The sequence below is a fragment of the Moschus berezovskii genome, chromosome 2 (assembly GCF_049115385.1).
Source record: "Moschus berezovskii isolate FMDL1 chromosome 2, NW_MosBer_1.0, whole genome shotgun sequence".
NCBI lineage: Eukaryota > Metazoa > Chordata > Mammalia > Artiodactyla > Moschidae > Moschus > Moschus berezovskii.
Window position 1 is genome coordinate 57,315,975 of NC_142461.1, and position 26,054 is coordinate 57,342,028.

General features: G+C 39.2%; 1 long non-coding RNA gene across 1 annotated transcript; it reads right to left on the reverse strand.

The window, feature by feature from the left end:
- Positions 1-1,180: 1,180 nt before the first annotated feature.
- On the reverse strand, positions 1,181-26,054 carry LOC148778535 (uncharacterized). The gene is made up of 3 exons (XR_016038764.1): positions 25,945-26,054; positions 9,907-9,991; positions 1,181-1,255 (listed from the first exon to the last, which is right to left on the reverse strand). It is a non-coding gene; the product is annotated as an uncharacterized LOC148778535 (long non-coding RNA).

The window sequence follows — 26,054 nt, forward strand, 5'->3', positions numbered from 1 at the left end:
ACACTGGTCATAGCAAACACCTTCTTCCAACAACACAAGAGAAGACTCTATACATGGACATCACCAGATGGTCAATACCGAAATCAGATTGATTATATTCTTTGCAGCCAAAGATGGAGAAGTGCCTATACAGTTAGCAAAAACAAGACCAGGAGCTGACTGTAGCTCAGATCATGAACTCCTTATTGCCAAATTCAGACTTAACTGAAGAAAGTAGGGAAAACCACTAGACCATTCAGATATGACCTAAATCAAATCCCTTATGATTATACAGTAAAAGTGAGCAATAGATTTGAGGGACTAGATCTGATAGATAGAGTGCCTGATGAACTATGGACGGAGGTTACTTCTCCTAAGCCCTCAGCAGAGAAGACCCTGCCAGGTCTGTCTTTGTATATAGCATCTAGTCTGTGTCACATGTGCTCTGGATCACTTCAGTTCAGTTCAGTTCAGTTCAGTCGCTCAGTCGTGTCCGACTCTTAGCAACCCCATGAATCACAGCACGCCAGGCCTCCCTGTCCATCACCAACTCCCGGAGTTCACTCAAACTCATGTTCATCGAGTCCATGATGCCATCCAGCCATCTCATTCTCTGTCGTCCCCTTCTCCTCCCGCCCCCAACCTTTCCCAGCATCAGAATCTTTTCCAGTTAGTCAACTCGTCACATGAGGTGGCCAAAGTATTGGAGCTTCAGTTTTAGCATCAGTCCTTCCAATGAACACCCAGGATTGATCTCCTCTAGAATGGACTGGTTGGATCTCCTTGCCAATGAGCTAAGTTACCTGTTTTAGTTTCTAGAGTTCTGCTTTTGCACAGGTCTCTGAAAGGAAGTACTAATATCTGGTCTTGGTAGTCTATCTAGATTGACAGCCTCTCCTGCATTTTCTTGTCCATTTTGAGTCTTCCCTCTTATCTGGCTTTGATTTTTCTTTAAGCTCACTCTCCCCAGCCTGGTCTCATATCATCCTTTAGACTCTCCCTGTTTGAAAACTTCCAATGTGGAAGGTAGGTCCTAGGGAAGTTCTTGGAGAGATTTCCATGTTTGTGTTTAAATATATGTTATCATTTAACCACCAGGTCTGACGTTCCTCTGAGAGAGGATCTGAGACCCTTCCTCTGAAGTATGAGAGCATAGTGGCATCAGCTTTGTCAGGGCCCTTTGTAATTTAAGTTTACTCAGAATTTCTATCCTTCCACTGGTTGAGGTGTCCACATTGTCCAGTGCTTGTCTCCAGAGTCCTGCTTTGTGTCTTTCCTATTGAATAAGATAAACAGAATCAGAACAGTCATGGTATAACAGTGATCTATTTTTTAATACTCTACTTCATTTGTTTTCTTTCCCCCCTCCACTCCAACTTTCTATGGCAGTTTCCCCCTCTTTACATTAAAAATGGCTTTCTGGAAGCTTTCATGGAAAGTCTTTGTGTATAACAGTGTGAATTTAAGAAATTATCTTTCAGGCAGATATCTTTAAGTTTTATCTTTACAGAGTATAAGGTTTTGGCATTCAGCCATTTAAACCCCTATAAAGAAATTTCATACCAAAGTGTCTTTGTCTTCTCTAAAAATCACGCCACAGAAGATCTGTCTGTTCTACCCATAAGTGAGTGAGTCCTGCCCTGTCCTGATGTTCCAAACCCTCCCCTTTGGATTCTAACACTCAGCTCACTTCTCAGGGCACATTCCTTCTCCGCTTCTATTTACAGAAACTACCCACTTCAGTCCTAATCTTGTAAAGCCAAGCAAACTGCCCAGAAGATGAGAATGGCAAGAGACCATAGTCTGTGGTTTTATCTAGTTAGCAAAGAATAACTCCAGTAAGGTATCAGTGCTTCTATTCACACATTTCTTATATTTTAGCTCAACCCTTCATCTTTCAGGAGCTTCAGCAGGGAGAAAAAATGCCAAAAAATCTCTCTATACTGTGGCTAAATACCTTGGATTCAGATGTAGTATATATAATCCCCAAAAGTACAGAATAGTAGAATCATGAGGTGAGAAGGAAGGGACTTGAGAAATATAGCCCACTCCCCTATCTATTTGTTAATTGCCTCTAACATTCCTCAAAATTGCCCATCCAGCCACAGTTTTACGAAAAATATTTTTAAAATGATAATGAACCAAATTCTAAAACCCTAATCAGTTTTTCTCAAAGAATGCTCTATGCAGACTGCATCGGAGTCACCTGGGTGCTGTTGAAGGGTTCTTGGGCTCTCCCCTAGTTGGAGAGAATCCTGGACTCTGGGGGTTGGTGCGTGGGATGCAGGAGTCTGCACCCCCAGGTGTTTCTTGTGCATGGTAAAGTCTGAGACCCTCAATTCTAACAGGGATCTCCCAAGGCAAATTTACCAGGACTGAAGAAAGCCTTTTTGTGCCTTGAGTGGAGCAGTCCTTGCCTGCAGGCATTTTCACAAGAATGTGGTAAAACAGCTGCTACAAACCTACCCTCAACATTTTTTTTTTCCCACATCACACTCAGAGTGGCCAAGAGTGTTGTGAAGCTGGCAGATGCATAGGTTTCTATTTCCCAGTGAAGGTGAGGGAAAGAAACCATTCTCTGTACCTAGGAGAGGGAGACTGAGCAGAATATTAACACTGCACTTAGTGCTGGCGAAATGTTTCAGGCCCTCTGGCAGTATATCTAGGCAACCATAGTAAGGGAAAAGGTTTGAACATTAATGACAATCTGGAGAAACTGTGATTTATAAGGGAGTGTAAGTAAATGAGTCTAGGCTATGTGGAGCATTTCATGGTCAGTTTGTTCAAAAAACCAGAACACAGGAAGTGAAAAGGAAAACAGTGAAAGTAATTTAGATACAATTCAAGGTACAGTAAAACAAGCTTTAAGAGTTTAACCATTTCAACAAAATGGTTAAACTTTAGAACAAGGAGAGCTGTGCAGCTCTCCCTCCAGAGGAGGCCGGTGTTGAGCATTCCAGAAAACCACGGAGCCTCTTAGCTCAGTATACAAGGGTCGGCTGTGTTGAAAATGCAAGAGCCAGAAATGACACATACCAAGCAGATGACCAAAAACTGACCAAAAACTAACCATGAGAGAACAGAGAAATCCATTCTTCTTTCTCCTAAAGAGGAGAAAGTATCACACTACCTTTCTCTAAATTTCCTCCCCCTCTCTCCCCGGAGAAAGAGCGTTGGACTAGACATCAGAAAACCTAGATTCTAACCCTGGCTCTGCTACCCTATAATTTTAACCACCGAACTTAATAGTCCCAATTCTTCATTTCTTCTGCTGCTGCTGCTAAGTCACTTCAGTCGTGTCCGACTCTGTGTGACCCCATAGATGGAAGCCCACCAGGCTCCCCCGTCCCTGGGATTCTCCAGGCAAGAACACTGGAGTGGGTTGCCATTTCCTTCTCCAATGTGTGAAAGTGGAAAGTGAAAAGTGAAAGTGAAGTCGCTCAGTCGTGTCCGACCCTTAGCGACCCCACGGACTGCAGCCTACCAGGCTCCTCCATCCATGATGAAGTAATTGAGTGTCTTGGCTGAGAATGAAGTTTAAAATTTGTGAACTGTTTTGTGTGTGTGTTTTTGGTTTTTACGAGTAAATATTCATTCATCTTTAATGTAAACGGTCTCTTTGTTTTAGGGGTAAAAATACAGAATATTTTCTTTTAGCTACACAAATAAAGAGCAAGTACCATTAACCTGAATGGAACATTAAGCACTCTGGTTTGGTAAGGGAAAAGGCTGATTTTGTAAGCTTTCGGCTAGATTTCTATCTCTAAGTTACCTATGTGAGTGTGTGTGTACATGTTTACTTGTATTTCAGCAGTAGGGGAAAAAAACATTTTTCTTAGATGTATACAAACAGAATAGGGAACACACAGAGAATTGTTGCTTCTTCTCTCTGTTGAAACAAGTTTTTGCTTGAAGGTGATAAAGAGAAGAAGAACTTCTATTTTGAGGGATGCTGAGTGCTAGCAGTGGGGGTCTTGGAGACCAGTTTACTGTAGAAGGGGGCTTCCTCCCCTTCCCATGGCTCTGCAGGGGGAAAAGGCAAGATTAAGAATGGCATCCCTAACATGCCTGATGCTTGACTATCTTCAGAGCTGGTGGTAGCAGGTTTCTTAAGGAAGCTTCAGTTGCCATGGTCATTGGCAGGAGGGAACCAAACAGGAGAAGAAAGACTTAACTTGTCTCTCTCGTGTGAGGCACTCCTTTCGGTGACTCTCTGAAAATAACAGGGAGGAGATTTTCAAGTTGGTGGGAGTAGGGTGTGAACTAAAGCCATCATGCAAGAGTTGTATTGGGGACATTCAAGGTAAGCTGTGTGTAGGCTCCGCAACGCTGTTCAATATACACTGGCTGGCCTGCAGTACGGAGCTGACTGAAGAGAACCACTGCCTCGGGTCGGGACTGTTGGATGCCCAGATACGGTGGTTTTGCTCATCCTACATAACTTGGTTGCCTCTGGGAATCTGGAGAACCAACATATAAATCCTGTGATCCCCCTATCATTGTAGGATTAACTCCTTAAATTCTGCTAGTTGCTACCTTGTTACTTCCTCTGTTTGGTTCAGTCAGTTCAGTCGCTCAGTGTGTCCGACTCTTTGCGACCCCACGAATCACAGCACGCCAGGCCTCCCTGTCCATCACCAACTCCCGGAGTTCACTCAAGCTCATGTCCATGGAGTCGGTGATGCCATCCAGACATCTCATTCTCTATTGTCCCCTTCTCCTCCTGCCCCCAATCCTTCCAAGTATCAGAGTCTTTTCCAGTGAGTCAACTCGTCGCATGAGGTGGCCAAGTATTGGAGTTTCAGCTTCAGCATCAGTCCTTCCAATGAACACCCAGGATTGATCTCCTTGCAGTCCAAGGGACTCTCAAGAGTCTTCTCCAGCACCACAAGTCTTCTCCAGTATCAATTCTTCGGCGATCAGCTTTCTTCACAGTCCAACTCTCACATCCATACATGGCCACGGGAAAAACCATAGCATTGACTAGACAGACCTAGGTTGGCAAAGTAATGTCTCTGCTTTTTAATATGCTATCTAGGTTGGTCATAACTTTCCTTCCAAGGAGTAAGTGTCTTTTAATTTCCTGGCTGCAATCAGCATCTGCAGTGATTTTGGAGCCCCCAAAAATAAAGTCTGACATTGTTTCCACTGTTTCCCCATCTTTTTCCCATGAAGTGATGGGACCAGATGCCATGATCTTCGTTTTCTGAATGTTGAGCTTCAAGCCAAAATTTTCACTCTCCTCTTTCACTTTCATCAAGAGGCCTTTGAGTTCCTCTTCACTTTCTGCCATAAGGGTGGTGTCATCTGCATATCTGAGGTTATTGATATTTCTCCCAGCAATCTTGATTCCAGCTTGTGCTTCTTCCAGCCCAGCGTTCCTCATGATGTACCCTGCATATAAGTTAAATAAGCAAGGTGACAATATACAGCCTTGACGTACTCCTTTTCCTATTTGGAACCAGTCTGTTGTTCCATGTCCAGTTCTAACTGTTGCTTCCTGACCTACATACAGGTTTCTCAAGAGGTAGGTCAGTTCAGTTGCTCAGTCGTGTCCGACTCTTTGCGACCCCATGAATCATAGCATGCCAGGCCTCCCTGTCCATCACCAACTCCCGGAGTTCACTCAAACTCATGTCCATCAAGTAGGTGATGCCATCCAGCCATCTCATTCTCTGTCGTCCCCATCTCCTCCCACCCCCAATCCCTCCCAGCATCAGACTCTTTTCCAGTGAGTCAATGGTGGTCTGGTATTCCCATCTCTTTCAGAATGTTCCACAGTTTATTGTGATCCACACAGTCAAAGGCTTTGGCATAGTCAATGAAGCAGAAATAGATGTTTTTCTGGAACTCTCTTGCTTTCTCCATGATCCAGCGGATGTTGACAATTTGATCTCTGGTGCCTCTGCCTTTTCTAAAACCTGCTTGAACATCTGGAAGTTCACGAAATGAATTGGCTTGTGGCTCTTTCCCCCACTAGAGGGCAGAGGCTTGTCTTGTGGAAGTCTGTATCTCCTGGTTCTATGCCTCACTCCTACCAGGCACTCAATAAGTAGACCCAGGTCTGAGAGACCTAGATTTGCAATTCGGTGCCATGATATCCTGAGAAAATTACTGACCTAAGATCCAGCCTCTTTATTTGAAAATGTTGGTAAAAATGCTGGTGCCATGAGATTGATTTAATAATCAAATGAAAAAATGGTCATCTTGTACCTGGCACACAATAAATGCATAATGATGCCTTGTTGTTAACAATCAGAGTTTATTGAGTTGAATATGGTTCAGAGGAAGAATCACCAAGAGCTGTGGCTATCACACTAGAAGAAAGGAGTGAATTTTTTTTCAACTCATCATTCCTTTGAGGCCCTTCTATGTGCTCAGCATGTGCTCAGTCACTGAAGACAGAGTAATACCAGCATGGTCCATGCACTCCTGAATTCAAAGCAGGGTCACTGTATTTTCCTAAATTGGCATCTGACCAAAATGTGGACAATTAGGGAAGAAATATAATTGACTCTCTTATTCTCTTAATCAACAATCTCACCACCTATATCACACCAAATCAGCATCATTATGTCCCAAATGTCCAGTATTTAAAATGGAGCCACCCTTGATCCTTACTTTGAAAATCCTGTTAATATTGTGAGAACATGTCCATATTCTCAAAAGCCATTTTCCTGCCTTGCCTCCTTTCAAAGTTACTACAGATATTATATATTTTGCTTTCAAACAAATTGTTTCAAAATTTACTTGCCATTGATTTGCTTGTCAGTTATGTTCTCTGAGAATTATTATTATTTTTTTTTAAATTTTTTATTGGAGGCAAATTATTTTACAATATTATATTGGTTGGTTTTGCCATATATTGACATGAATTCGCCCCGGGTTTAATTATTTAATAAAATAGCATTAATGCCATTCATGAGCCTTCTGCACATTTATCTTATCAAAGGACTTTACTCCTTCAATGAAACTCTTTATGGTCCCTGAAACTTTGATCTACCCACCATAAACTGGAAATGCATTTTGTTATGGCATTATATAGTTCTTATCCTTACCCATATCTTTAAACCATTTAGTCATAAGTTTGTGAAAAATTCATAAATCTGACTTCTTCTTATTTTTATTACAAAATTGACATTAAAATTGTGTCAAGTGAGAATTTTTTTTTAAATCAATTTTTTAATGGATTAGCATGCCATTTGAGACAATGGTACTTCCATTCTCACTTTTCCTTAGGTACTGATTCTTTAAAAATGATCTTTGGAATGAAACCAAAGAGGTCTCCAACTGTAGTTAGGTGAAATTTTGAAGCTATGTTATCCCTAAGGGAATTGTTCCTTCCAGGAAACCTGTCACAGTTTTAGAAAGATCAATGTCAAAGCACTTTATGAGTCCTCACTAAGCCCCTATCTGAAGAAAACCTTTATTTTCAAAACTATTTCACAACATTTTAGTCTATATTTCTGACTCATGGTGAGATAATCAACTGGAATTAGTTTGAGGATATTAAAGGGAGAAGTTTATGTCAACTTTTGCCCATTCACACACTGAATTCCTGAACAGAGACATAGTCACTGTAGGTTCGAGGCAACTCAGCCACTTGGAGGGGCATGCTATGCTTCCCGTTAGGGAAGATTCTAACCGACTCTAAAAGGGTTGCCTAGAAGTTCTCACCAAGTTTGTTCCACACATTTGGAAATGTATGAGAGTCATGTTGGTTGTCACAGTGATGGGGCAGGTAGAATGGCAGGGGAAACGCGATTGGAATTTAGTAGGTTGACACCTGCTGTTACTGCTGCTAAATTGCTTCAGTCGTGTCCGACTCTGTGTGACCCCATAGACGGCAGCCCACCAGGCTCCCCTGTCCCTGGGATTCTCCAGGCAAGAACACTGGAGTGGGTTGCCATTTTGTTCTCCAGGTTGAGACCAGGGATGCTAAAATATCCTGACATGAATAATACCATTCCATAAAACAAAGAATTGTCCTTCCCAAACGCCACTCACATCCCTTTTTTGAGAAATAAGTTTTCTTCAAATAGGAACTGTGAGAAACTGGGCTGCGCTTATGGAAACAGAGAATCCTACAAAGGTGAGGAAGAAACCACCTGCCTCTCACAAATTTTGGTAAGCATGCTATTAGGAACTCTTCTAAGCAATGCAAAGACTTAAACCACTTCTTTTTTCCCCAGTCCTTAGGATAAGGAAACGATATTGGCAGGCCCTTAAAAGATTTATGATGGACACTAGAAGATCAGTCATGCATGTTGAAATCCCCACTGTTAGAGTAATTTATATGCATTTATGTATTGCCTCTAAAAAAAGAGTAAAATGTAAAATGTTACTTGAAAGGATAAAATTAGAACAAACTTTAGCATGGATTAATTTACCAGATTAGCTAGTTGTCATTTTGGCAACTAGTCCCTAAGGAAATAGATTACTAGCAAGTGATTTTGATATAGGCATAATAAAAGAAGGAAATGGAACAGGGAAAATTTCCAGAGCTGAGCCATGAGACCTCTGAGAGATAAGGAGGAGGCTATTGGGTGCCTCAAAGAGAGAGCAAAACACAGGAAGACAGCTAAACAATTTTGCCCATATCCTACCCATACTGGTACTGCTATGAGCTTTCTGAAAATAAATATTTCAATGCCGAAATGACCTTATCCCTTTGAAGGCAGAAACCATATCCTTTCTTTGCTTAATTTTGCAATGCTTTACAATGAACACTTAATAAAATTTGACACTCAAGAAATAAAAATTATTATGTCTTAGATCGGCTTACTGGAAAGCTATCAGATTCTAGGTTCGATAAAATATACACCCACACAAAGTTTTGTTTTGTGTTTAGGTTCACAGTATAGCATGAGGAATGCTTCCAGGTGTTCCAGAGCAAACTGAAACTGGATAAAAATGAAGTGGACTTTAAACTTCACATCAGCACTTTACATTTTAAAAGATTAGGCCACATTCTCTAATTTTATGCGGAGCCACAAATTTAAAAAATTTAAACAATGTAAAGGAAAGTAATCTTGTCAAAAAAATAAGTGATTGCAGTTTATGCTGGATGTTGGTGTTTTTATTAAGTAATACAATAATAATAATAACAAGATGTTATTCTTAAAATTCTTAAAATATATTCTTAAAATTTTATAGCATAATACAAATATAAGTAAGACATGAGTATTTTCTTTTATTTAACATATGATATCTCAAATGTTCTTCACCTATGCTGTTGAAGTAGATCTTAAGCCCCATGTTAAAAAAAAATCTATTACTATAGCTTACTGTAAACCCAAAATATTTACCTGGATATCTAGAAAAATATACTCTTGAATTCTGTACATGTGAGAAAATTGTAAAGAAGGCCCTTGATTGAGTGCAGAGTATTAGCACTACCAATTGTCATTCTCCTTAAAGTTTTTAGTTTTAAAGGTGCACATTTGGATCCAGGGTCACAGCCTGAGAAGTCTTTCTGCAAATTAACTAAAGGTGCCTGTTCTTAGGGGCATATGAAGTTTCCCCACTCCTGAGGGAATGAGGTTTGATAAGTGAAACTGCATTTAGATTTCAGTTCCCTATTTCATCAAGTGTATACGTGATGCTTGTTAATTGTCTACATGTTCCTACCTTGCATCCTCTCAAAACTATCGCAGATTTTATATATTTTACTTTTAAATAAATTGTTTTAAAATTTATTTTCCATATGATTTTCTTGTCATTGATGACCCTTGATATTAAAACTGTTGTATTTCACCTGGGAGTTCCCAGCACTTTGGCATGTAGGTGGCATGATGAACTCCATTCATGTTTTATGAATGAATGAACATATATAAGGTTTTCTCACTAGTCAAGCAATCCAAGTTCCAATCATTTGATTAGTGGAAAATCCAATATTAAAACCCTGAAAATAATTAACTTCTATACCTGTAGAGAATTTCAAATTCCAGATTGGCTCCCCTTGACTCCTCTTCCAGACAACCTCCCCCATCAGCGTAGTCCTAATACTAACCTGTGAAGAAAATATTATTAATTAAACCTGCTGGTGACAAGCATTCAACTTAATATTTTTAAACTTAAGAAATTATGCTTGTTTTATCTGCTTGTTGAGAATATCTGGACTGTATTATAGCAATAATGCATTAGTGCCTCACTATTAGTGGCAACAACGAAAGGTTGACTGCGAGGTTTCCTCTTCAATTCTCTGGGGCCAACTGAAAATGTTTTACACGTTTAAAGTTAACCTGCATTCATTTTCAGATATGTCTTACATCACAAACACATGTCAATTTCTTTCCTTTTGAGTTTAGTGTTCAGTTCAATCTCTCAGTCGTGTCCGACTCTTTGAGACCCCATGAATCACAGCACGCCAGGCCTCCCTGTCCATCACCAACTCCCGGAGTTCACTCAAACTCATGTCCATCGAGTCCCTGATGCCATCCAGCCATCTCATTCTCTGTCGTCCCCGTCTCCTCCCACTCCCAATCCCTCCCAGCATCAGAGTCTTTTCCAGTGAGTCAACTCGTCGCATGAGGTGGCCAAAGTATTGGAGTTTCAGCTTTAGCATCAATCCTTCCAATGAATACCCAGGACTGATCTCCTTTAGCATGGACTGGTTGGATCTCCTTGCAGTCCAAGGGACTCTCAAGAGTCTTCTCCAACACCACAGTTCAAAAGCATCAATTCTCCGGCGATCAGCTTTCTTCTCAGTCCCACTCTCACATCCATGCATGACCACTGGAAAAACCATAACCTTGACTAGACGGACCTTTATTGGCAAAAATATCAATAACCTCAGATATTCCGATGACACCACCCTTATGGCAGAAAGTGAAGAGGAACTAAAAAGCCTCTTGATGAAATTGAAAGAGGAGAGTGAAAAAGTTGGCTTGAAGCTCAACATTCAGAAAACTAAGATCATGACATCTGGTCCCATCACTTCATGGGAAATAGATGGAGAAACAGTGGAAACAGTGTCAGACTTTATTTTTTGGGGCTCCAAAATCACTGCGGATTCTGATTGCAGCCATGAAATTAAAAGATGCTTACTCCTTGGAAGGAAAGTTATGGCCAACCTAGATAGCAGTTAGTAACCAAATAACTTAAAATGTCTGTAGACTAGATGGAAAAATGAAAATCACAGAATAATATAGATAGACTTTGTTATACTGATAGAAGAAAAACGACAATTTCAGAATTTTACTTTTATGACTGGCAAATTCCAGTATTCAGTGCTTTGAGTCCCATGTATTATCTCTGTTGAGGGACTGTATTAATGGGTTTGACTCAAAAGTACATCATAACTTCACTGTAATACAAATCTGCCTCCATATGCTCTAGTGTCAAGAAATCATTGGTTGTGAGTAATGCCAGTTAATAAATATAGAAGGAATAATAGAAAATTACCATTTGACAGTCATCACTATAATTATTTAGAGAGGAGTGTGTGTATATGTGTGTGTGTGTGTGTGTGGAGAAAGGGAGATTAAAAGATCGCAAATGTGGCAAAATGTTAACAATTGTTAGTATATGGGTACTCTGTATTTTTCATTCAGCTCTTTTGTGAGTTTGAAAACAATAAGTTGAAAGAGAAGGTATTTGATTAGAAATTTTACATGGAGCCTAGGACTCTGAACTAGGACCCAAAATGCAAAATTTGGTCTATAAAATGCTTTTTTTTTTAAACCCCACTTAACCAAAGATAATGTAATAAACTAACAAGACTGAGTCAGTGAGCCTCTAAGTTTTGGATGAAATCAAGAGACAGTCCATCTTGAAGGAAGAATCAAATTTGGTTTTCATTTATTCATTCAGCAAATGGGTTTTGAATCCCTATCATATGCTAATATATTCTTTGTGCTGCAGGAACAGCTGTCAACAAAACAGAAATGTTCCACTCTTAGCTCACACTGTATGGAGTTAGAAATATCAAAAAACACATAAAGAAATGAACAAAGTAATTTTAGAGAATGGTAACCATGGAGAATACCAGACCACCTGACCTGCCTCCTGAGAAACTGTATTCAGGTCAAGAAGCAACAGTTAGAACTGGACATGGAAAAACAGACTGGTTCCAAATAGTCAAAGGAGTATGTCAAGGCTGTATATTGTCACTCTGCTTATTTAACTTATAGGCAGAGTACATCATGCAAAATGCCGGGCTGGATGAAGCACAAGCTGGAATCAAGATTGCCAGGAGAAATATCAATAACCTCAGATATGAAGATGACACCACACTTATGGCAGAAAGTGAAGAAGAACTAAAGAGCCTCTTGATGAAAGTGAAAGAGGAGAGTGAAAATGTTGGCTTAAAATGCAACATTCAGAAAACTAAGATCATGGATGGCATCTGATCCCATCACTTCATGGCAAATAGATGGGGAAACAATGGAAACAGTGACAGACTAAATAAATTTTTTTGGCTCCAAAATCACTGCAAATGGTGACTGAAGCCATGAAATTAAAGGACGCTTGCTTCTTGGAAGAAAAGTTATGACCAACCTAGACAGCATATTGAAAAGCAGAGACATTACTTTGCCAACAAAGGTCTGTCTAGTCAAAGCTTTGGTTTTTCCAGTAGTCATGTATGGATGTGAGAGCTGGACTATAAAGAAAGCTAAGTGCTGAAGAATTGATGCTTTTGAACTGTGGTGTTGGAGAAGACTCCTGAGAGTCTCTTGGACAGCAAGGAGATCCAACCTGTCCATCCTTAAGGAAATCAGTCCTGAATATTCACTGGGAGGACTGATGCTGAAGCTGGAACTCAAATACTTTGGCCACCTCATGTGAAGAACTGACTCATTGGAAAAGACCCTGATCTGGGAAAGATTGAAGGCAGGAGGAGACTAGATGACACAACATGAGATGGTTGGATGGCATCACTGACTCAACAGACGTGAGTTTGAGTAAGCTCTGGGAGTTTGTGATGGACAGGGAAGCCTGGCGTGCTGCAGTCCATGGGGTTGCAAAGAGTCAGACACAACTGAGCAACTGAACTGAACTGAACCATGGAGAACATCAAACATGGTGTGATAGTGGGTGACCAGGGTGAAGGAGTGTCACTTCTGACCGCGGGTTTCTTTGAGCTGGCAACATTAAACTGCAGCCTGGGATGACATAAAGGCCTTGCCAAGAGCCCTCAAGGTGGAGGGATAGGACAGCAAATGAAAGACAGTAGGTGCCATAAGATGAGTGTGACCAGGGCAAGAAGAGAGAAGAAGAGGTCCAGTAGCAAGTTGTGCAATGGGAAGCCTCTGGAGGATTTTCAGTGGGGAAATTTTGATCTGATGGGCCTGCAAGGTAGAAAATGTGATGAAGAGGGCAAAAAGTGGAATCAAGAATACTAGTTAAAAAGCTATTGCTGAGGCTCACAGATGAGAGATGATGGTGGATTGGACTCAGGTCCTAGGAGTGGAATTGGAGAAAGTGGGGCAGACTTGGAAATATTTTGAAATGTGAGTCAGTATGGATTGGACATTAGAGGGAAAGGAGAATAAAGATACACAATATAAATGAAATATCCAAACCACTTTCAAGACTTAATAAACAAAAAGTACAGTCATGACAGTTTTAGTTCTACTAGAAAAATGAACTGGATGTGAAGTGCTGATATATTATCTTTATTGAAGTGATCCACTGGGTGATAGGTCTGAGCAGAAAAGGCTGATGGGGCTTCCCTGGTAGCTCAGACAGTAAAGCATCTGCCTACAAGGCAGGAGACCTGGGTTCGATCCCTGGGTCAGGAAGATCCCCTGGAGAAAGAAGTGGCAAATCACTCCAGTATTCTTGCCTGGAAAATCCCATGGACCAAGGAGCCTGGTGGGCTACAGTCCATGGGGTCGCAAAGAGTCGGACACGACTGAGCGACTTCACTTCACTTCACTTCACTTCACAGTAGATATTCTGCAAGGAATCTGTGAGCTATGTTGATCCTTCTGCATTTCCCAGTGCTCGATGATGCTCAGAAAGTGACGGAGGACCCAGAGAGATAGGGCCAAATCCTCCACTTGTCTCATTCTGATACCTCACTGACATGAAGACCTGCTTGATATTTTTAATTTCCAAAGAAAATTATACTATTTTCCTAATTGTCTCCAAGTTTAAAGGTATAGATTTCCCCAGAAACTGGCAGGCTTCCTGGATTCTAGAAGTCAAAATTTTAAAGTATCACATCAGTACTAGTACAGTACTCATGGATTCTAGCTCTGCCTACAGAACTTGTTTATGATACATCATCATATTTTCCCCTATGATGAGATGGCATACTTCAGTTTCCTTATGCATTCAAAAGGGGAGAGAGCAGGACAGGTAATTAGCAGTTCCGAGCAACTCTCACAAAACGTGTTTTGCTATGGCTTTATTTTAAAATCCTTAAATTCTTGATTATATATTAATATAATGCAAGAGAAGCAATATTTGTTTGATCAAAAATTTAACTAAGAAACATTCTGAATATAGAGGATTGATTATCCTGTTTTTAAAATCCTGAACTATTTTCTCTTACTTTGTAGCACTCAAGTTTTAAGTTTGGTTATGGTGGGGCTGAAAGAGACTGTATTTAGATGTCCACATTTTAAGGTTCAGTTTGTTTATTCAATTATTGATCAATGAAAGATTCCATATGACAAAGGAATCCTATGGTCTGGTATGTTTCAGAGTTTATGTCCTGCTATAAAATTAAGACCACATAACTGGCAGAATTTTAACAACTCATTAACTCTTCGTTAAGAGTGTTATCATTATTATTATTTTATAACAGCTTTTTTGAGGTATAATTTATATACCATGTGATCAACCCTATTAAAGTATGTAATTCGATCATTTTTAGTATATTTCACAGAATTGTGTGACCATCACCCCAGTCAATTTTAGAATATTTTCAACACCCCAAAAGGAAACTCCATTACTCCAAACATTCACTAAGCCCTCATTATGGGTTTTTTTTCCAATTGTTTATTGTGGCAAAATACACATAACTTAAAATTTGCCATCTGGGCTTCCCTGGTGGTTCAGACAGTAAAGAATCTGCCTGCAATGCAGGAGACCTGAGTTCGATCCCTGAGTCAGGAAGATCCCCTGGAGAAGGGAATGGCAACCCACTCCAGTATTCTTGGTTGGAGAATTCCATGGATAGAGGAGCCTGGTGGGCTACAGTCTATGCGGTCACAAAGAGTCAGACACGACTGAGTGACTAGCACTTCGCTTCAGTGGTATTAGATAATAAGATGTGTTTGGTGGTCTTGTGTGTCCATCACTACCTACAGCTCTTTTCATCTGTAAAACTGAAGCTCTATTAGTGTTTTGTTTTCTTTGATATTTATATTCAAGACTTTTATCAAATATGGACATTATTTCCTTAAATATTCTACCTGTTTCACTGTCTCTTCTCCTTCTGGGACTCCCACTGTCTGTATGCTGGTCTGCTTGATGGTGTCCTACAGGTTCCTTATGCTCTGTTCACTTTTCTTCAGTCCTTTTCTTTATGTTCTTCAAAAAGAAGAATTTATGAGAATACGTTTTTATTGTCTTATTTCTATTGTCCTATTTCGAGTCTACTGATTCTTTTTCCCACCTGCTCAAATCTGCTTTTGAGTCTCTGTAGTGAGTCTCTCATTTCAGTTATACTTTTCAGCTCCAGAATTTCTTTTTGATTTCTTTTTAGGTTTTATATCTCTTTATTGATATTTCCATTTTTTTCATGTGTTATTTTCTTGAATTCCTTCATGTCTTTAGTTCTTTCATCTTCTTTAAGAGAGTTATTTTTTCTTTTCCTTTTCTTCTTTCTTCCTATTGAAATATAGTTGATTTATAATATTATACTAGTTTCATGTGTACAGCTGAGCTAAGCACTGAAGAATTGATGCTTTTTAACTGTGGTGGTGGAGAGGACTCTTGAGAGTCCCTTGGACCACAAGGAGATCAAACCAGTCAATCCTGAGGGAAATCAGTTCTGAATATTCATTGGGAGGATTGATGCTGAAGCCGAAGCTCCAATACTTTGACCACCTGATGTGAAGGACTGACTTATTGGGAAAGACCCTGATCTGGGAAAGATTGAAGGCAGGAGGAGAAGGGGACAACAGAGGATAAGATGGTTGGATGGCATCACTGACTTGATGGACATGAGTTTGAGCAAGCTCCGGGAGTTGGTGACAGATAGGGAAGACTGGCGTGCTGCAGTCCATGGGGTTGCAAAGAGTCAGACACGACTGAGTGACTGAACTGAACTGAATATGTGTACAGCATAGTCATTGATTATTTTTATAGTTGTACTCTATTTAAAGTTATTATAAAATATTGGCTATATTCCCTGTCCTGTGCAATATATCCTGGTAGCTTATTTATTTTATATTACCCCTCTGCTCGTAATCTCTATATCTGTGAGTTGCTCTTTTATTATATTCACTTGCTTTATTTTTTAGAGTCCACATATAAGCAATATCAAATGATATGTCTTTCTATGACTTACTTCACACAGTATAACAATCTCTAGGTCCATCCATGTCACTACAAATGGCATTATTTTGTGTTTTATGGCTGAGCAATATTCCATATATGTTAGTATTTTTGTTTTCTTTGAATATATACTCAAAAGTGGAATTGCTGGATCAGCTTCCCAGGTGGTGCTAGTGGTAAAGAACCTGTCTACCAATGCAGAAGATGTAAGAGACATGGGCTCAATCCCTGAGTCAGGAAGATCTCCTGTAGGAGGGCATGGCAACCCACTCCAGTATTCTTGCCTAGAGAATCCCATGGACAGAAGTGCCTGGCAGGCTATATAGTCCATAGGGTTGCAAAGAGTCGGACACAACTGAAGTGACTTAGCACAGCACATGGTAGTTCTATTTTTAGTTTTCTGAAGAACCTCCATACCATTTTCTATAGTAGCTGCACCAATTTACGTTCCCATCAATGGTGTACATATCCTTGCCAACATTTGTTATTTATTATCTTCCATATCCTTGCCAACATTTGTTATTTGTTATCTTTATGATGATAGCCTTTCTGATGTGTGAGGTGATATCTTATTGTCATCTTGATTTGCATTTCTTTGATGATTAGTATGTTGAGGAGAAGGCAATGGCACCCCATTCCAGTACTCTTGCCTGGAAAATCTCATGGATGGAGGAGCCTGGTAGGCTGCAGTCCATGGGGTTGTGGAGAGTCGGACACGACTGAGCGTCTTCGCTTTTCACTTTCATGCATTGGAGAAGGAAATGGCAACCCACTCTGGTGTTCTTGCCTCGAGAATCCCAGGGATGGGGGAGCCTAGTGGGCTGCCGTCTATGGGGTCGCACAGAGTTGGACACGACTGAAGTGACTTAGCAGCAGCAGCAGCAGCAGCAGCAGCAGCAATGTTGAACATCTTTTCATGTGCCTGTTGGTCATCTGTCTTCTTTGGAAAAATATCTATTCAGGTCTTATGCCCATTTTTTAATTGGATTGTTTGGGGTTTTTTGTATTGAATTGTATGAGCTATTTATATATTTTGTATATTAATCCTTTATCTGTTATTTAATTTGCAAATATTTTCTACCACTCAGTAGAGTGTTCTTTTATTTGCTTTGCAAAAGCTTTCAAGTTCAATTAGACCCCACTTTTTAATTTTTGCTTTTGTTTGCCTGAGGAAACAGATCCAAAAAAATAATTGCTATAGTTTATGTCAAAGAGTGTATTGCCTATGTTTTCTTCAAGGAGTTTTATGATTTTTGGTCTTACATTTAGGTCTTTAATCCACTTTTACTTTATTTTTGTATATACTGTGAAAATGACTGTAATTAATTTTATTTTTTACATGTAGCTGTCCCCTTTGCCCAGTACCGCTCATTGAAGAGACTATCTTTTCCTCATTGTATATTATTTTCTCCTTTGTTGTAGATTAATTGACCATAAGAACGTGGATTTATTTCTGGCTGTCTTTTCTGTTCTATTGACCTGTGTGTCTGTTTTGTGCCAGTACCATACTGTTTCTGAAGTCTGTAGCTTTGTAGGATAGTTTGAAGTCAGGGAGCATGATAGTTTTATTCATTTTGTCAAGATTGGCTTGGCAGTTTGGGATCTGGGAGGTGGGGAATTATAGCTGCTACAGACTTCCCTGTTGGCTCAGATAGTAAAGCATCTGTCTACAATGTGGGAGACCTGGGTTCAATCCCTGGGTCAGGAAGATTCCCTGGAGAAGGAAATGGCAACCCACTGCAGTACTCTTGCCTAGAAAATCCCATGGATGGAGGAGCCTGGTGTCCATGGGGTCGGGTCGCAAAGAGTCAGAGACAACTGAGCAACTTCACTCACTCACTCACTGTACTTAGAGCTGAAATTGTTCAAAATTAACAAAAATTTACCGTCTAAGCCTTTCCCTGAAAGTTGCCAGTCTTCAAAAGACTCCAGAGTTTCAAAATTGTTACATCAGATTCTGTGAGTGCAATTGTTGTCTAGATGAAGAGATATTCCTGGTGCTTCCTATTCCGCCATCTTCCCCAAGGACTCACTAACTATTGACTAAAAGTCTCTTTTACTATGAAGACCTTGTTCATCTGCATCCTAATTATTAGATCCTCAGGATTGGAAAAATAGCCATCTTTGGTCAGTTTGCTTCCAAAGCGTTTTCCAAACTGTAGTATCTGGTATAGTGTCCTATACTTTGTTCTTATCATATGTATTATTTTGATTCTTTACAATAATATGAGGTAAGTATTAAGGGCAAATAGTGTTATCACTGGGGCTTCCCTGATAGCTCAGTTGGTAAAGAATCCACCAGCAAAACAGGAGACCCCTCTTCGATTCCTGGGTTGGGAAGATCCCCTGGAGAAGAGATTAGCTACCCACTCCAGTATTCTTGGGCTTCCCTGGTGGCTCACCTGGTAAAGAATCCACCTGCAACGCAAGAGACCTGGGTTCGATCCCTGGGTTGGGAAGATCCCCTGGGGAAGGGAAAGGCCACTCACTCCAGTATTCTGGCCTGGAGAATTCCATGGACTATACAGTCCATGGGATTGCAAAGAGTAGGACATGACTGAGCGAACTTCTCTTTCATTTTCAGTGTTATTACCATCTTATAGTCAAGAAAGTTAAGGGTACAAGTAAATAGTAATGAATACTCAGTGAGTGATACAGTGATAATTCAAACCAAGTGTTTTTCACTCAAAGAGCTAGAGCTCTGTCTGCCACCCAAACTACCTCTATAGAGCAACAATATCCACTATGAAATCAGAGATTTGATTCTGGATAGTGAGCACATAAAGAAATATCTTCACTGTATCACTGACCTTAGAAACCATTACTAGCTCTCTCTGCCTGTTTGGATTGTGAGTGAGCTCACAGAAGAGTGAGGAGAAGGCAAAATGGAGAAGGGTGCTGTCTTTCTTATCTCCTCCAGCAGTTTTTTTCCACTTGCTAGAGACAGAATGAGATAGGGAAGAAGTTAGGAAACCATCTAAGCAAGTTCCTCATGGCAACTGTATAATGCCTGTATTTACTTGAAACTCAGAGAGTGAGCAGATGCCAAATTGGTTTGAAGTATCCAAAGATATAGCTTCTCTAGAAGGGCCTTGATTCCTTCAGGCTGTGGATTTAGGATGAATGTCCAAATTTCTGTTTCAGTGAGAGGATAAGAACAGTGTTAGAATAAGGTAATATAAAGTACTTAAGCGTTAGTGAAAAACATAAAATTATACCTAAAATTTGATCATTTAAAAATATGTTGATCTCTATATTAATGTTCATTATTGTATTCTTTGGTGGCACAATGTTGTTTTTAGCAACAGAAGTTAAAATTTTTACTCATAGACGTCTAAAAGTGTTAATGTATATAATCTGTCTTGTAACCATACTTCCTGCCTTAGCCTGATTATTTGGTTAAGTTCATACACTAAAATGCTACAGAAGCCAGGCAGGTAAACTGAAGCAGGCTGACTGTAAGCACATGTACGTATATTATATGAATGATGGAGTGCTGGAGTCAGCCTGGCTATCCAATGGGGTAGCTGGCATCAGCTATAGCCAATTGTTATCTTGACAAAACACAGAGCCAGTAATTGCTAGAGATTCTGGTTTTTCCAGAAAAACTGAAAAACCATAAGTTTTATATGAACACTCCTGACCTTTAAATGTTGACTGAAATTTAAAATAAATTAAAACAAGTGAAATTTAAGTTTTACTTAAACAGATGAAATTTAAATTTAAACAAGCCAGTGAACCACCTGAACCAAACAAAATATGGCTGCTGGTGACTAATTTGCTAACTATGACCATGTGGTAAGAGATGTATTGCCCCCTGGTGGTAGTTTTCTTCAATTCTAGCTTTAATTTTAAAGGATAATGTGACTGTAAATTTCACTGTTTGGCTTGCTTGTGAGAGGAGCATCGTCCTGCTGGGTGGGCAAATTGCCTGCTTCCAATATCCATGCCAGTGCTTCCTTACATTGGCACAAATGGTCAAAGTGAAAATTAGCACCAAAATAGTTGGTGATTCAAATACTGAAAATAAATGTTTATTAACAAAGATGTTTGTATGATAATCTGTACAATATAGAGTCATTTTTAAGCCTAATTATCAAATATTCAGGATATATGTTGGGCATAGCTAAAGCAGGGAGATTCAGAAACATGGGGTAATTGTCTTGGTCTCTTGTAGCTGCAAGGTTGAGCATCTGGACCATGACTCACTCAGGCAGTTAGCCAGTTCCCCAACTGGTGCTAAAAATGACCTGAAATACAGTTTTCTCGTCTGTAAAATATAGGGATGATAATACCACCTGCCTCACAGGGCTATAAAAGCTCAATGTCCTCAGCACTTTTTTAGGGGGAAGGTGGTGATTTTCTTATATATGAATGTAGTGAGCCCAACCTGCTGCCATACCCTTGGTCAGCAAGGCAGGCAGGTAAGACTGGCCTATCTTCTATGCCCACCCTCTGCCCAGACTGGGTGCGGCTCCTCTGGGACTTCCTCATTTTCTCCTTTAAGGTTGATTTCTTTTAACCTGATGTTCTCATATAAAAATGTTTAGAGAAGAAATTGTGATTTGGGCTGGTTTCCAATCCCACCTCAAGGTCAACCATGTAGTTAGAGCATATGAAAGATATGTCTGCTTGAAAGGACCTCAAATACTAATTTGTGATGGAAAATTACAGGAGCCCATCAGAAAATAATTGTACCACCTTTCACAGAGAAGTTGAGAGTGCTTTCATATACACCTTGCTTACCTTTTTTTCTTAAATTGGGAGACTGGAGCACCAGAAAAGTCCCTAAGATTCCAAATGAATAATTTAAAGCCATGAATTACTAGGCCCAGGATATTTTTACCTTTTTTTAAAAATATAATATAAAAAATTCTTCTAATTAAAGAAAAACTTATAGACCTTCACTTTTCATGTCTTTCATATTTAAATATGAGAATATATTGAAGAAACAAAAACTGCTAAAAACTAAAATCTACCCACTTCTGTTTTGAGAGATATTAACATGAATATTAAAATAAGAGGGTGTCATACTCCAAACAGAAAACAGTACAGCATATTAATATCAAATATAAAGTGAGAGTATAAACAGTGTGAATAATTTGTGGGGAATAAAAAGTATAGTACTTATATATTTGAAGGATTCAGCAGAAAAGAAGTTATGTGCTTGTTCCCATGCTAAGATTTGTGGCATTCGTTTTCTTCAGTTTTTGTTTACTTTGAAAATTACTCACATTGGCTTACAGTAATGCTTCACATTGAAACCATTTTAGGTGATTAAATAGAATCATGCTAAAAACGAATATGTCTTCATTACATAAAGGTGATAATATTTTGAAGGTGACCTTCATGGTTCAGGAAGCAGGAATAAATAGGAAGTTTCACAGGGTTTGAAGAAGGTTTATCAGAGAGGCAAGGAAAGCAGATGGAATTTAAGACAGTCTAAAACCAATCAGTCAAGGCATTTTAAAAGTTACATAAATATTTACATAGTCATAGAGATGTAATAAAATATTTCTTTGCCACAAAATATTTTTTATACCCTAAAATGATACTGTAAGCAATAGAGCAGAGTAATGGATTTTTTAAAAAATAAATGTGGTGTTTTAATAAAAGGGGGAAATGAGAAAAATACTTCATCTCATGCAGAAACTTCAAAGTCCTGATACAAAAAATGTGAAACAAAGCAGAGCAAGTTCAACTGTTAGAACAGATGGAAGCTTCACCCTGAGATAATCCTGAGCAGAATCCTCGGCACCTTCCTGGAAATTTTTGAGTCTATCCATCTTCTCATTTTTTTTCCAGTGAGAAGTATTTATGAAATGAGTTTGCATAAGACTGGCTGCAGTTCAACTTTTGCAGGAACAAGCTGCTTATCTAATTCCTGTCTGAAGGGCATTTATTAGTGGGTGTTGTACCAGCTATCCAAAGCCTCACTTTCTCAATGAGGAGGAAAAGATCTTGAGACTCTCCAGAAGACTTTTACATACCTCAAGTAATTACATACTTGTATTACCAATGCACACATGCACAATAGGGAGAAAATGCATGGAGAAAGAGGTACATACATTTTTATAAAAACAAAAAGGAAAATGTATTAACATGTTTATAATAAAGACATTTTAAGTGATTCTATGTGAAGAATCATAAATTTAGGTTTTAAGACCTTATCTCAATTACAAATATATATGAACATATTGACTGAAGGTAAAATCCTGAAGTCTGAAATTTGGTTTTGAAATTCAAACACCTTGTCCTTCACTGAAAAGAAGAATGATTTTAATGAAGTTAAAGAACTTTAGTTCAAACATGCAAAAGACTCTGATAACATAAGAACTAAAAAGAGAAACTTTATTTCACATGTAGATTTGTACATTTCTGAAGTCCATTCTTCCACAGGGTTATAGCTGATACCCTAGAGACCATTACTCTGACAATGATGTTCGGATTTTTGTCCTAACAGCATCTTCTGTCTTATCCTCGATCATTTATCTGCCACTTCTCTACACACTCACCCAGCCTACGTCTTTCTACAGTTTATCCTATTGACTTGGCATTTTACTAATTGAAAGTTTCACGTCATATGCCACTTTGGAGATTTCACGCATATGCTCACCTCTGAATCATTTACCAGGTTGTTTTCATAAGAATGTCTCAGAGCCAATCCCTGGTGTACCCTCCTGTTTAAATCTCTTCATACAGGTGAAATGGAATGTTAAACTGGAAGTTTCAGTTGAGATTCTAAGGTATCAGGTAACTAAGGGAATTATTAATTGTGAATTTTAGATGTACAACACTCACATCAAAAGCATACATAAAATGGTGGTTTTGCTGCGCATTTGTTGAAGTAATTTATTTGAGAGAGAGTTGTGAAATATTGTGTGCTGTTGTTAGGTGCTCAGTCACGTCCAATTCTCTGTGGCCCCATGGACTATAGCCTGCCAGGCTCCTCTGTCCATGGAATTTTCCAGGCAAGAATACTGGAGCAGGTTGCCATTTTCTTCTATAGGGGATTTTTCCGACCTAGGGATCAAACCTGAGTCTCTTGTGTCTTCTGCATTGGCAGTCTGATTCTTTACCACCAGCACCACCTTCAGTTCAGTTCAGTCGCTCAGTCGTGTCCGACTCTGCGACCCCATGAATCACAGCACGCCAGGCCTCCCTGTCCATCACCAACTCCCGGAGTTCACTCAAACTCATGTCCATCGAGTCGGTGATGCCATCCAGCCATCTCATTCTCTGTCGTCCCTGTCTCCTCCCACCCCCAATCCCTCCCAGCATCAGACTCTTTTCCAGTGAGTCAACTCGTTGCATGAGGTAGCCAAAGTACTGGAGTTACAGCTTCAGCATCAGACCTTCCAATGAACACCCAGGATTAATCTCCTTCAGAATGGACTGGTTGGCCTTACCTCCCTCTAAATCTCAGGTCAAGAATGAATCTTAAAGTGAGCCATCACAGTGAACTTTTTATGTGAGAATAAGAAGAAAAGCCAAGTTTTAACGAGAAGCAAGGGAAGGACCAGACCCATTGAATAAATGTAAATGGTAATTGAAGAGAAAAGATTAAATTGTTTTAATAAGTACATTCCACAGGTTGGTGCTTGTTCAAGTTTCCATTTATCCTTATCTTTTGTTTAGTCCTTTTACAGCATTTCTTTACCCACAAAATATCTTCCATGATGATTCTTTTTTAAAGTATTTTTAGCATAGTATCAAAGTCTACTAAACATTTATTGTTGTGGTCTCACTTTAAGATATTTAATTTTGCTTTCAAAAGCATATAACACATTATTTAGAATGATTTCTCCTTAATGAACTAAAATATATTTTCTATCAATATGTGAAGTTTTTGCAAATTTTCAATGACCTCACACTCAGTAGTAAATGACATCATTAAAGCTTAGATAAGGATGAGAATGTGCTGTTCTTCTCGCCTTTTAAAAATCAATAAAAGACAGAATAATAAGCTTAGAAAGAGAAGTCAGAGAGGTAGAGGTCTCTGAGAAGCCAGTGGCAGAAAAATTTAAAGAAAGTCGACAGAGTCAAATGATGCAGAGACATCAAGAAGGATAAAAACAGAAACTATCATAACTTAGGGAGTCAGGACTGACCTTTTATGAATAGAGAAACAACAGTGAGAAGGCTGAGGGACAAATGAGGGGTGAAGAAGTGAGGGTAAAGATGCACGCATGGTGCTTTTTCCAAAAGTTTGGCATTGTAGGACAGGGTAAAGAAAAGGTTTAGTGCATTTCTCCTTAAGTCAGGAGACTAGAACCTACGTGACAGCTGAGGAAAACAAGCTGCAGAAAGCGCAGGAGTAATGGTGTGAGCATGGAAATGGGTATAACTGGGTCCTGGAAGGGGAGAGGAGGAAGTGCCCAGGAGGCTGGAGCAAGTCTTGGAAGAGCATGTCTTCTAGACACAGGGAATGTACAAAGACAGAGTGAAATCTGAGGTGGAGAAGACGGAAGATGAAGGAGTTCACGACTCTTGGTCTTAAGTTTCTTTGACAAAATTTGGTGGTAATTTCATCCACTGAATTGGTGAATGAGTGGATTAAGGTTGTGTCTTTACCAGGTAGAGTGGAAGCTGAGATTCCTGAGGGGATGCCTTTTTCTGATTCTTACAAAGGTGCCATAAGGATTAACCACAGCCTTTGGTAAGAGTCTTAGTAAGAGTGGTGAAATGTTGGGAAGATACGCTTCTAAGGAGTTATCTTACAAATTGTTGGCCAATTCGTTGTACAAGATGTAAGTAAACATTATCACAGTTTGATCTAATCACTCTAATTTGGTTGTTCAGAAGAAAATTTGGACTGGGAAATCCTCTGATGCCTCCTAAAGTAAGACATTAGTTAAGTATGTATTCGTTATATTTTAACTAGACTCTGTCATTTAAGAATTTAAAGTTTCCTAGTATTGGTATTTTAGTCCCTCAAGACACTTCAGTTTTTCTTGAGTTCTTTTTTGATGTCTAGATTTTAGCTGATACATGTAACACTTGTACTTCTGTGATATTTTGTGAAGGCAAATGTTCCACTTTTTGAAAGTGGAACATTTGCTTTCCTCCTATGATAGTCTTTTCTATATTGTCAGTTGGTTATTTAGGTTTTTTTTTTTTAATCTCTGAAGAACCTGATCCTTATATTCTTGGTTTAATTTTTTCTTTTGCTTTAGAATTCTTTCAAAGGTCCATTGTTTTATTTTTTTTTTATCATAAATGATGCTCATATACTGTGTTATTTTTTTTTTCTTGAAGTGAATTACTCTGTATGGAGCAACTGAAATTTTCCATTTTCTACCAGGATGGTGAATCATTCAAAATTTGTCTGATAGCTTGCGACATCCAGTAGGGGAGTCATAGTGTTGGGTACTTTTCTAGAGCTCAATTCTGATCTTATCCCATTTCACAAAAGGTATAACAGATACATCATAGAAGGCAAGGAGAAAACAGGCTAAAAGTATAAAAGTAAAGAGAACTTTAGGCTGATTCCTTAGTGTAAATTCTTACCTCTACATCTTGGGTTGCTCTGACAGCTCTGCTCATCATCCTGACTTTAATGGTAAACTGTTATTAATTTGTTTTTTAAAGGTGAGTCATTTTTTTTTCTTTTTTTTGGT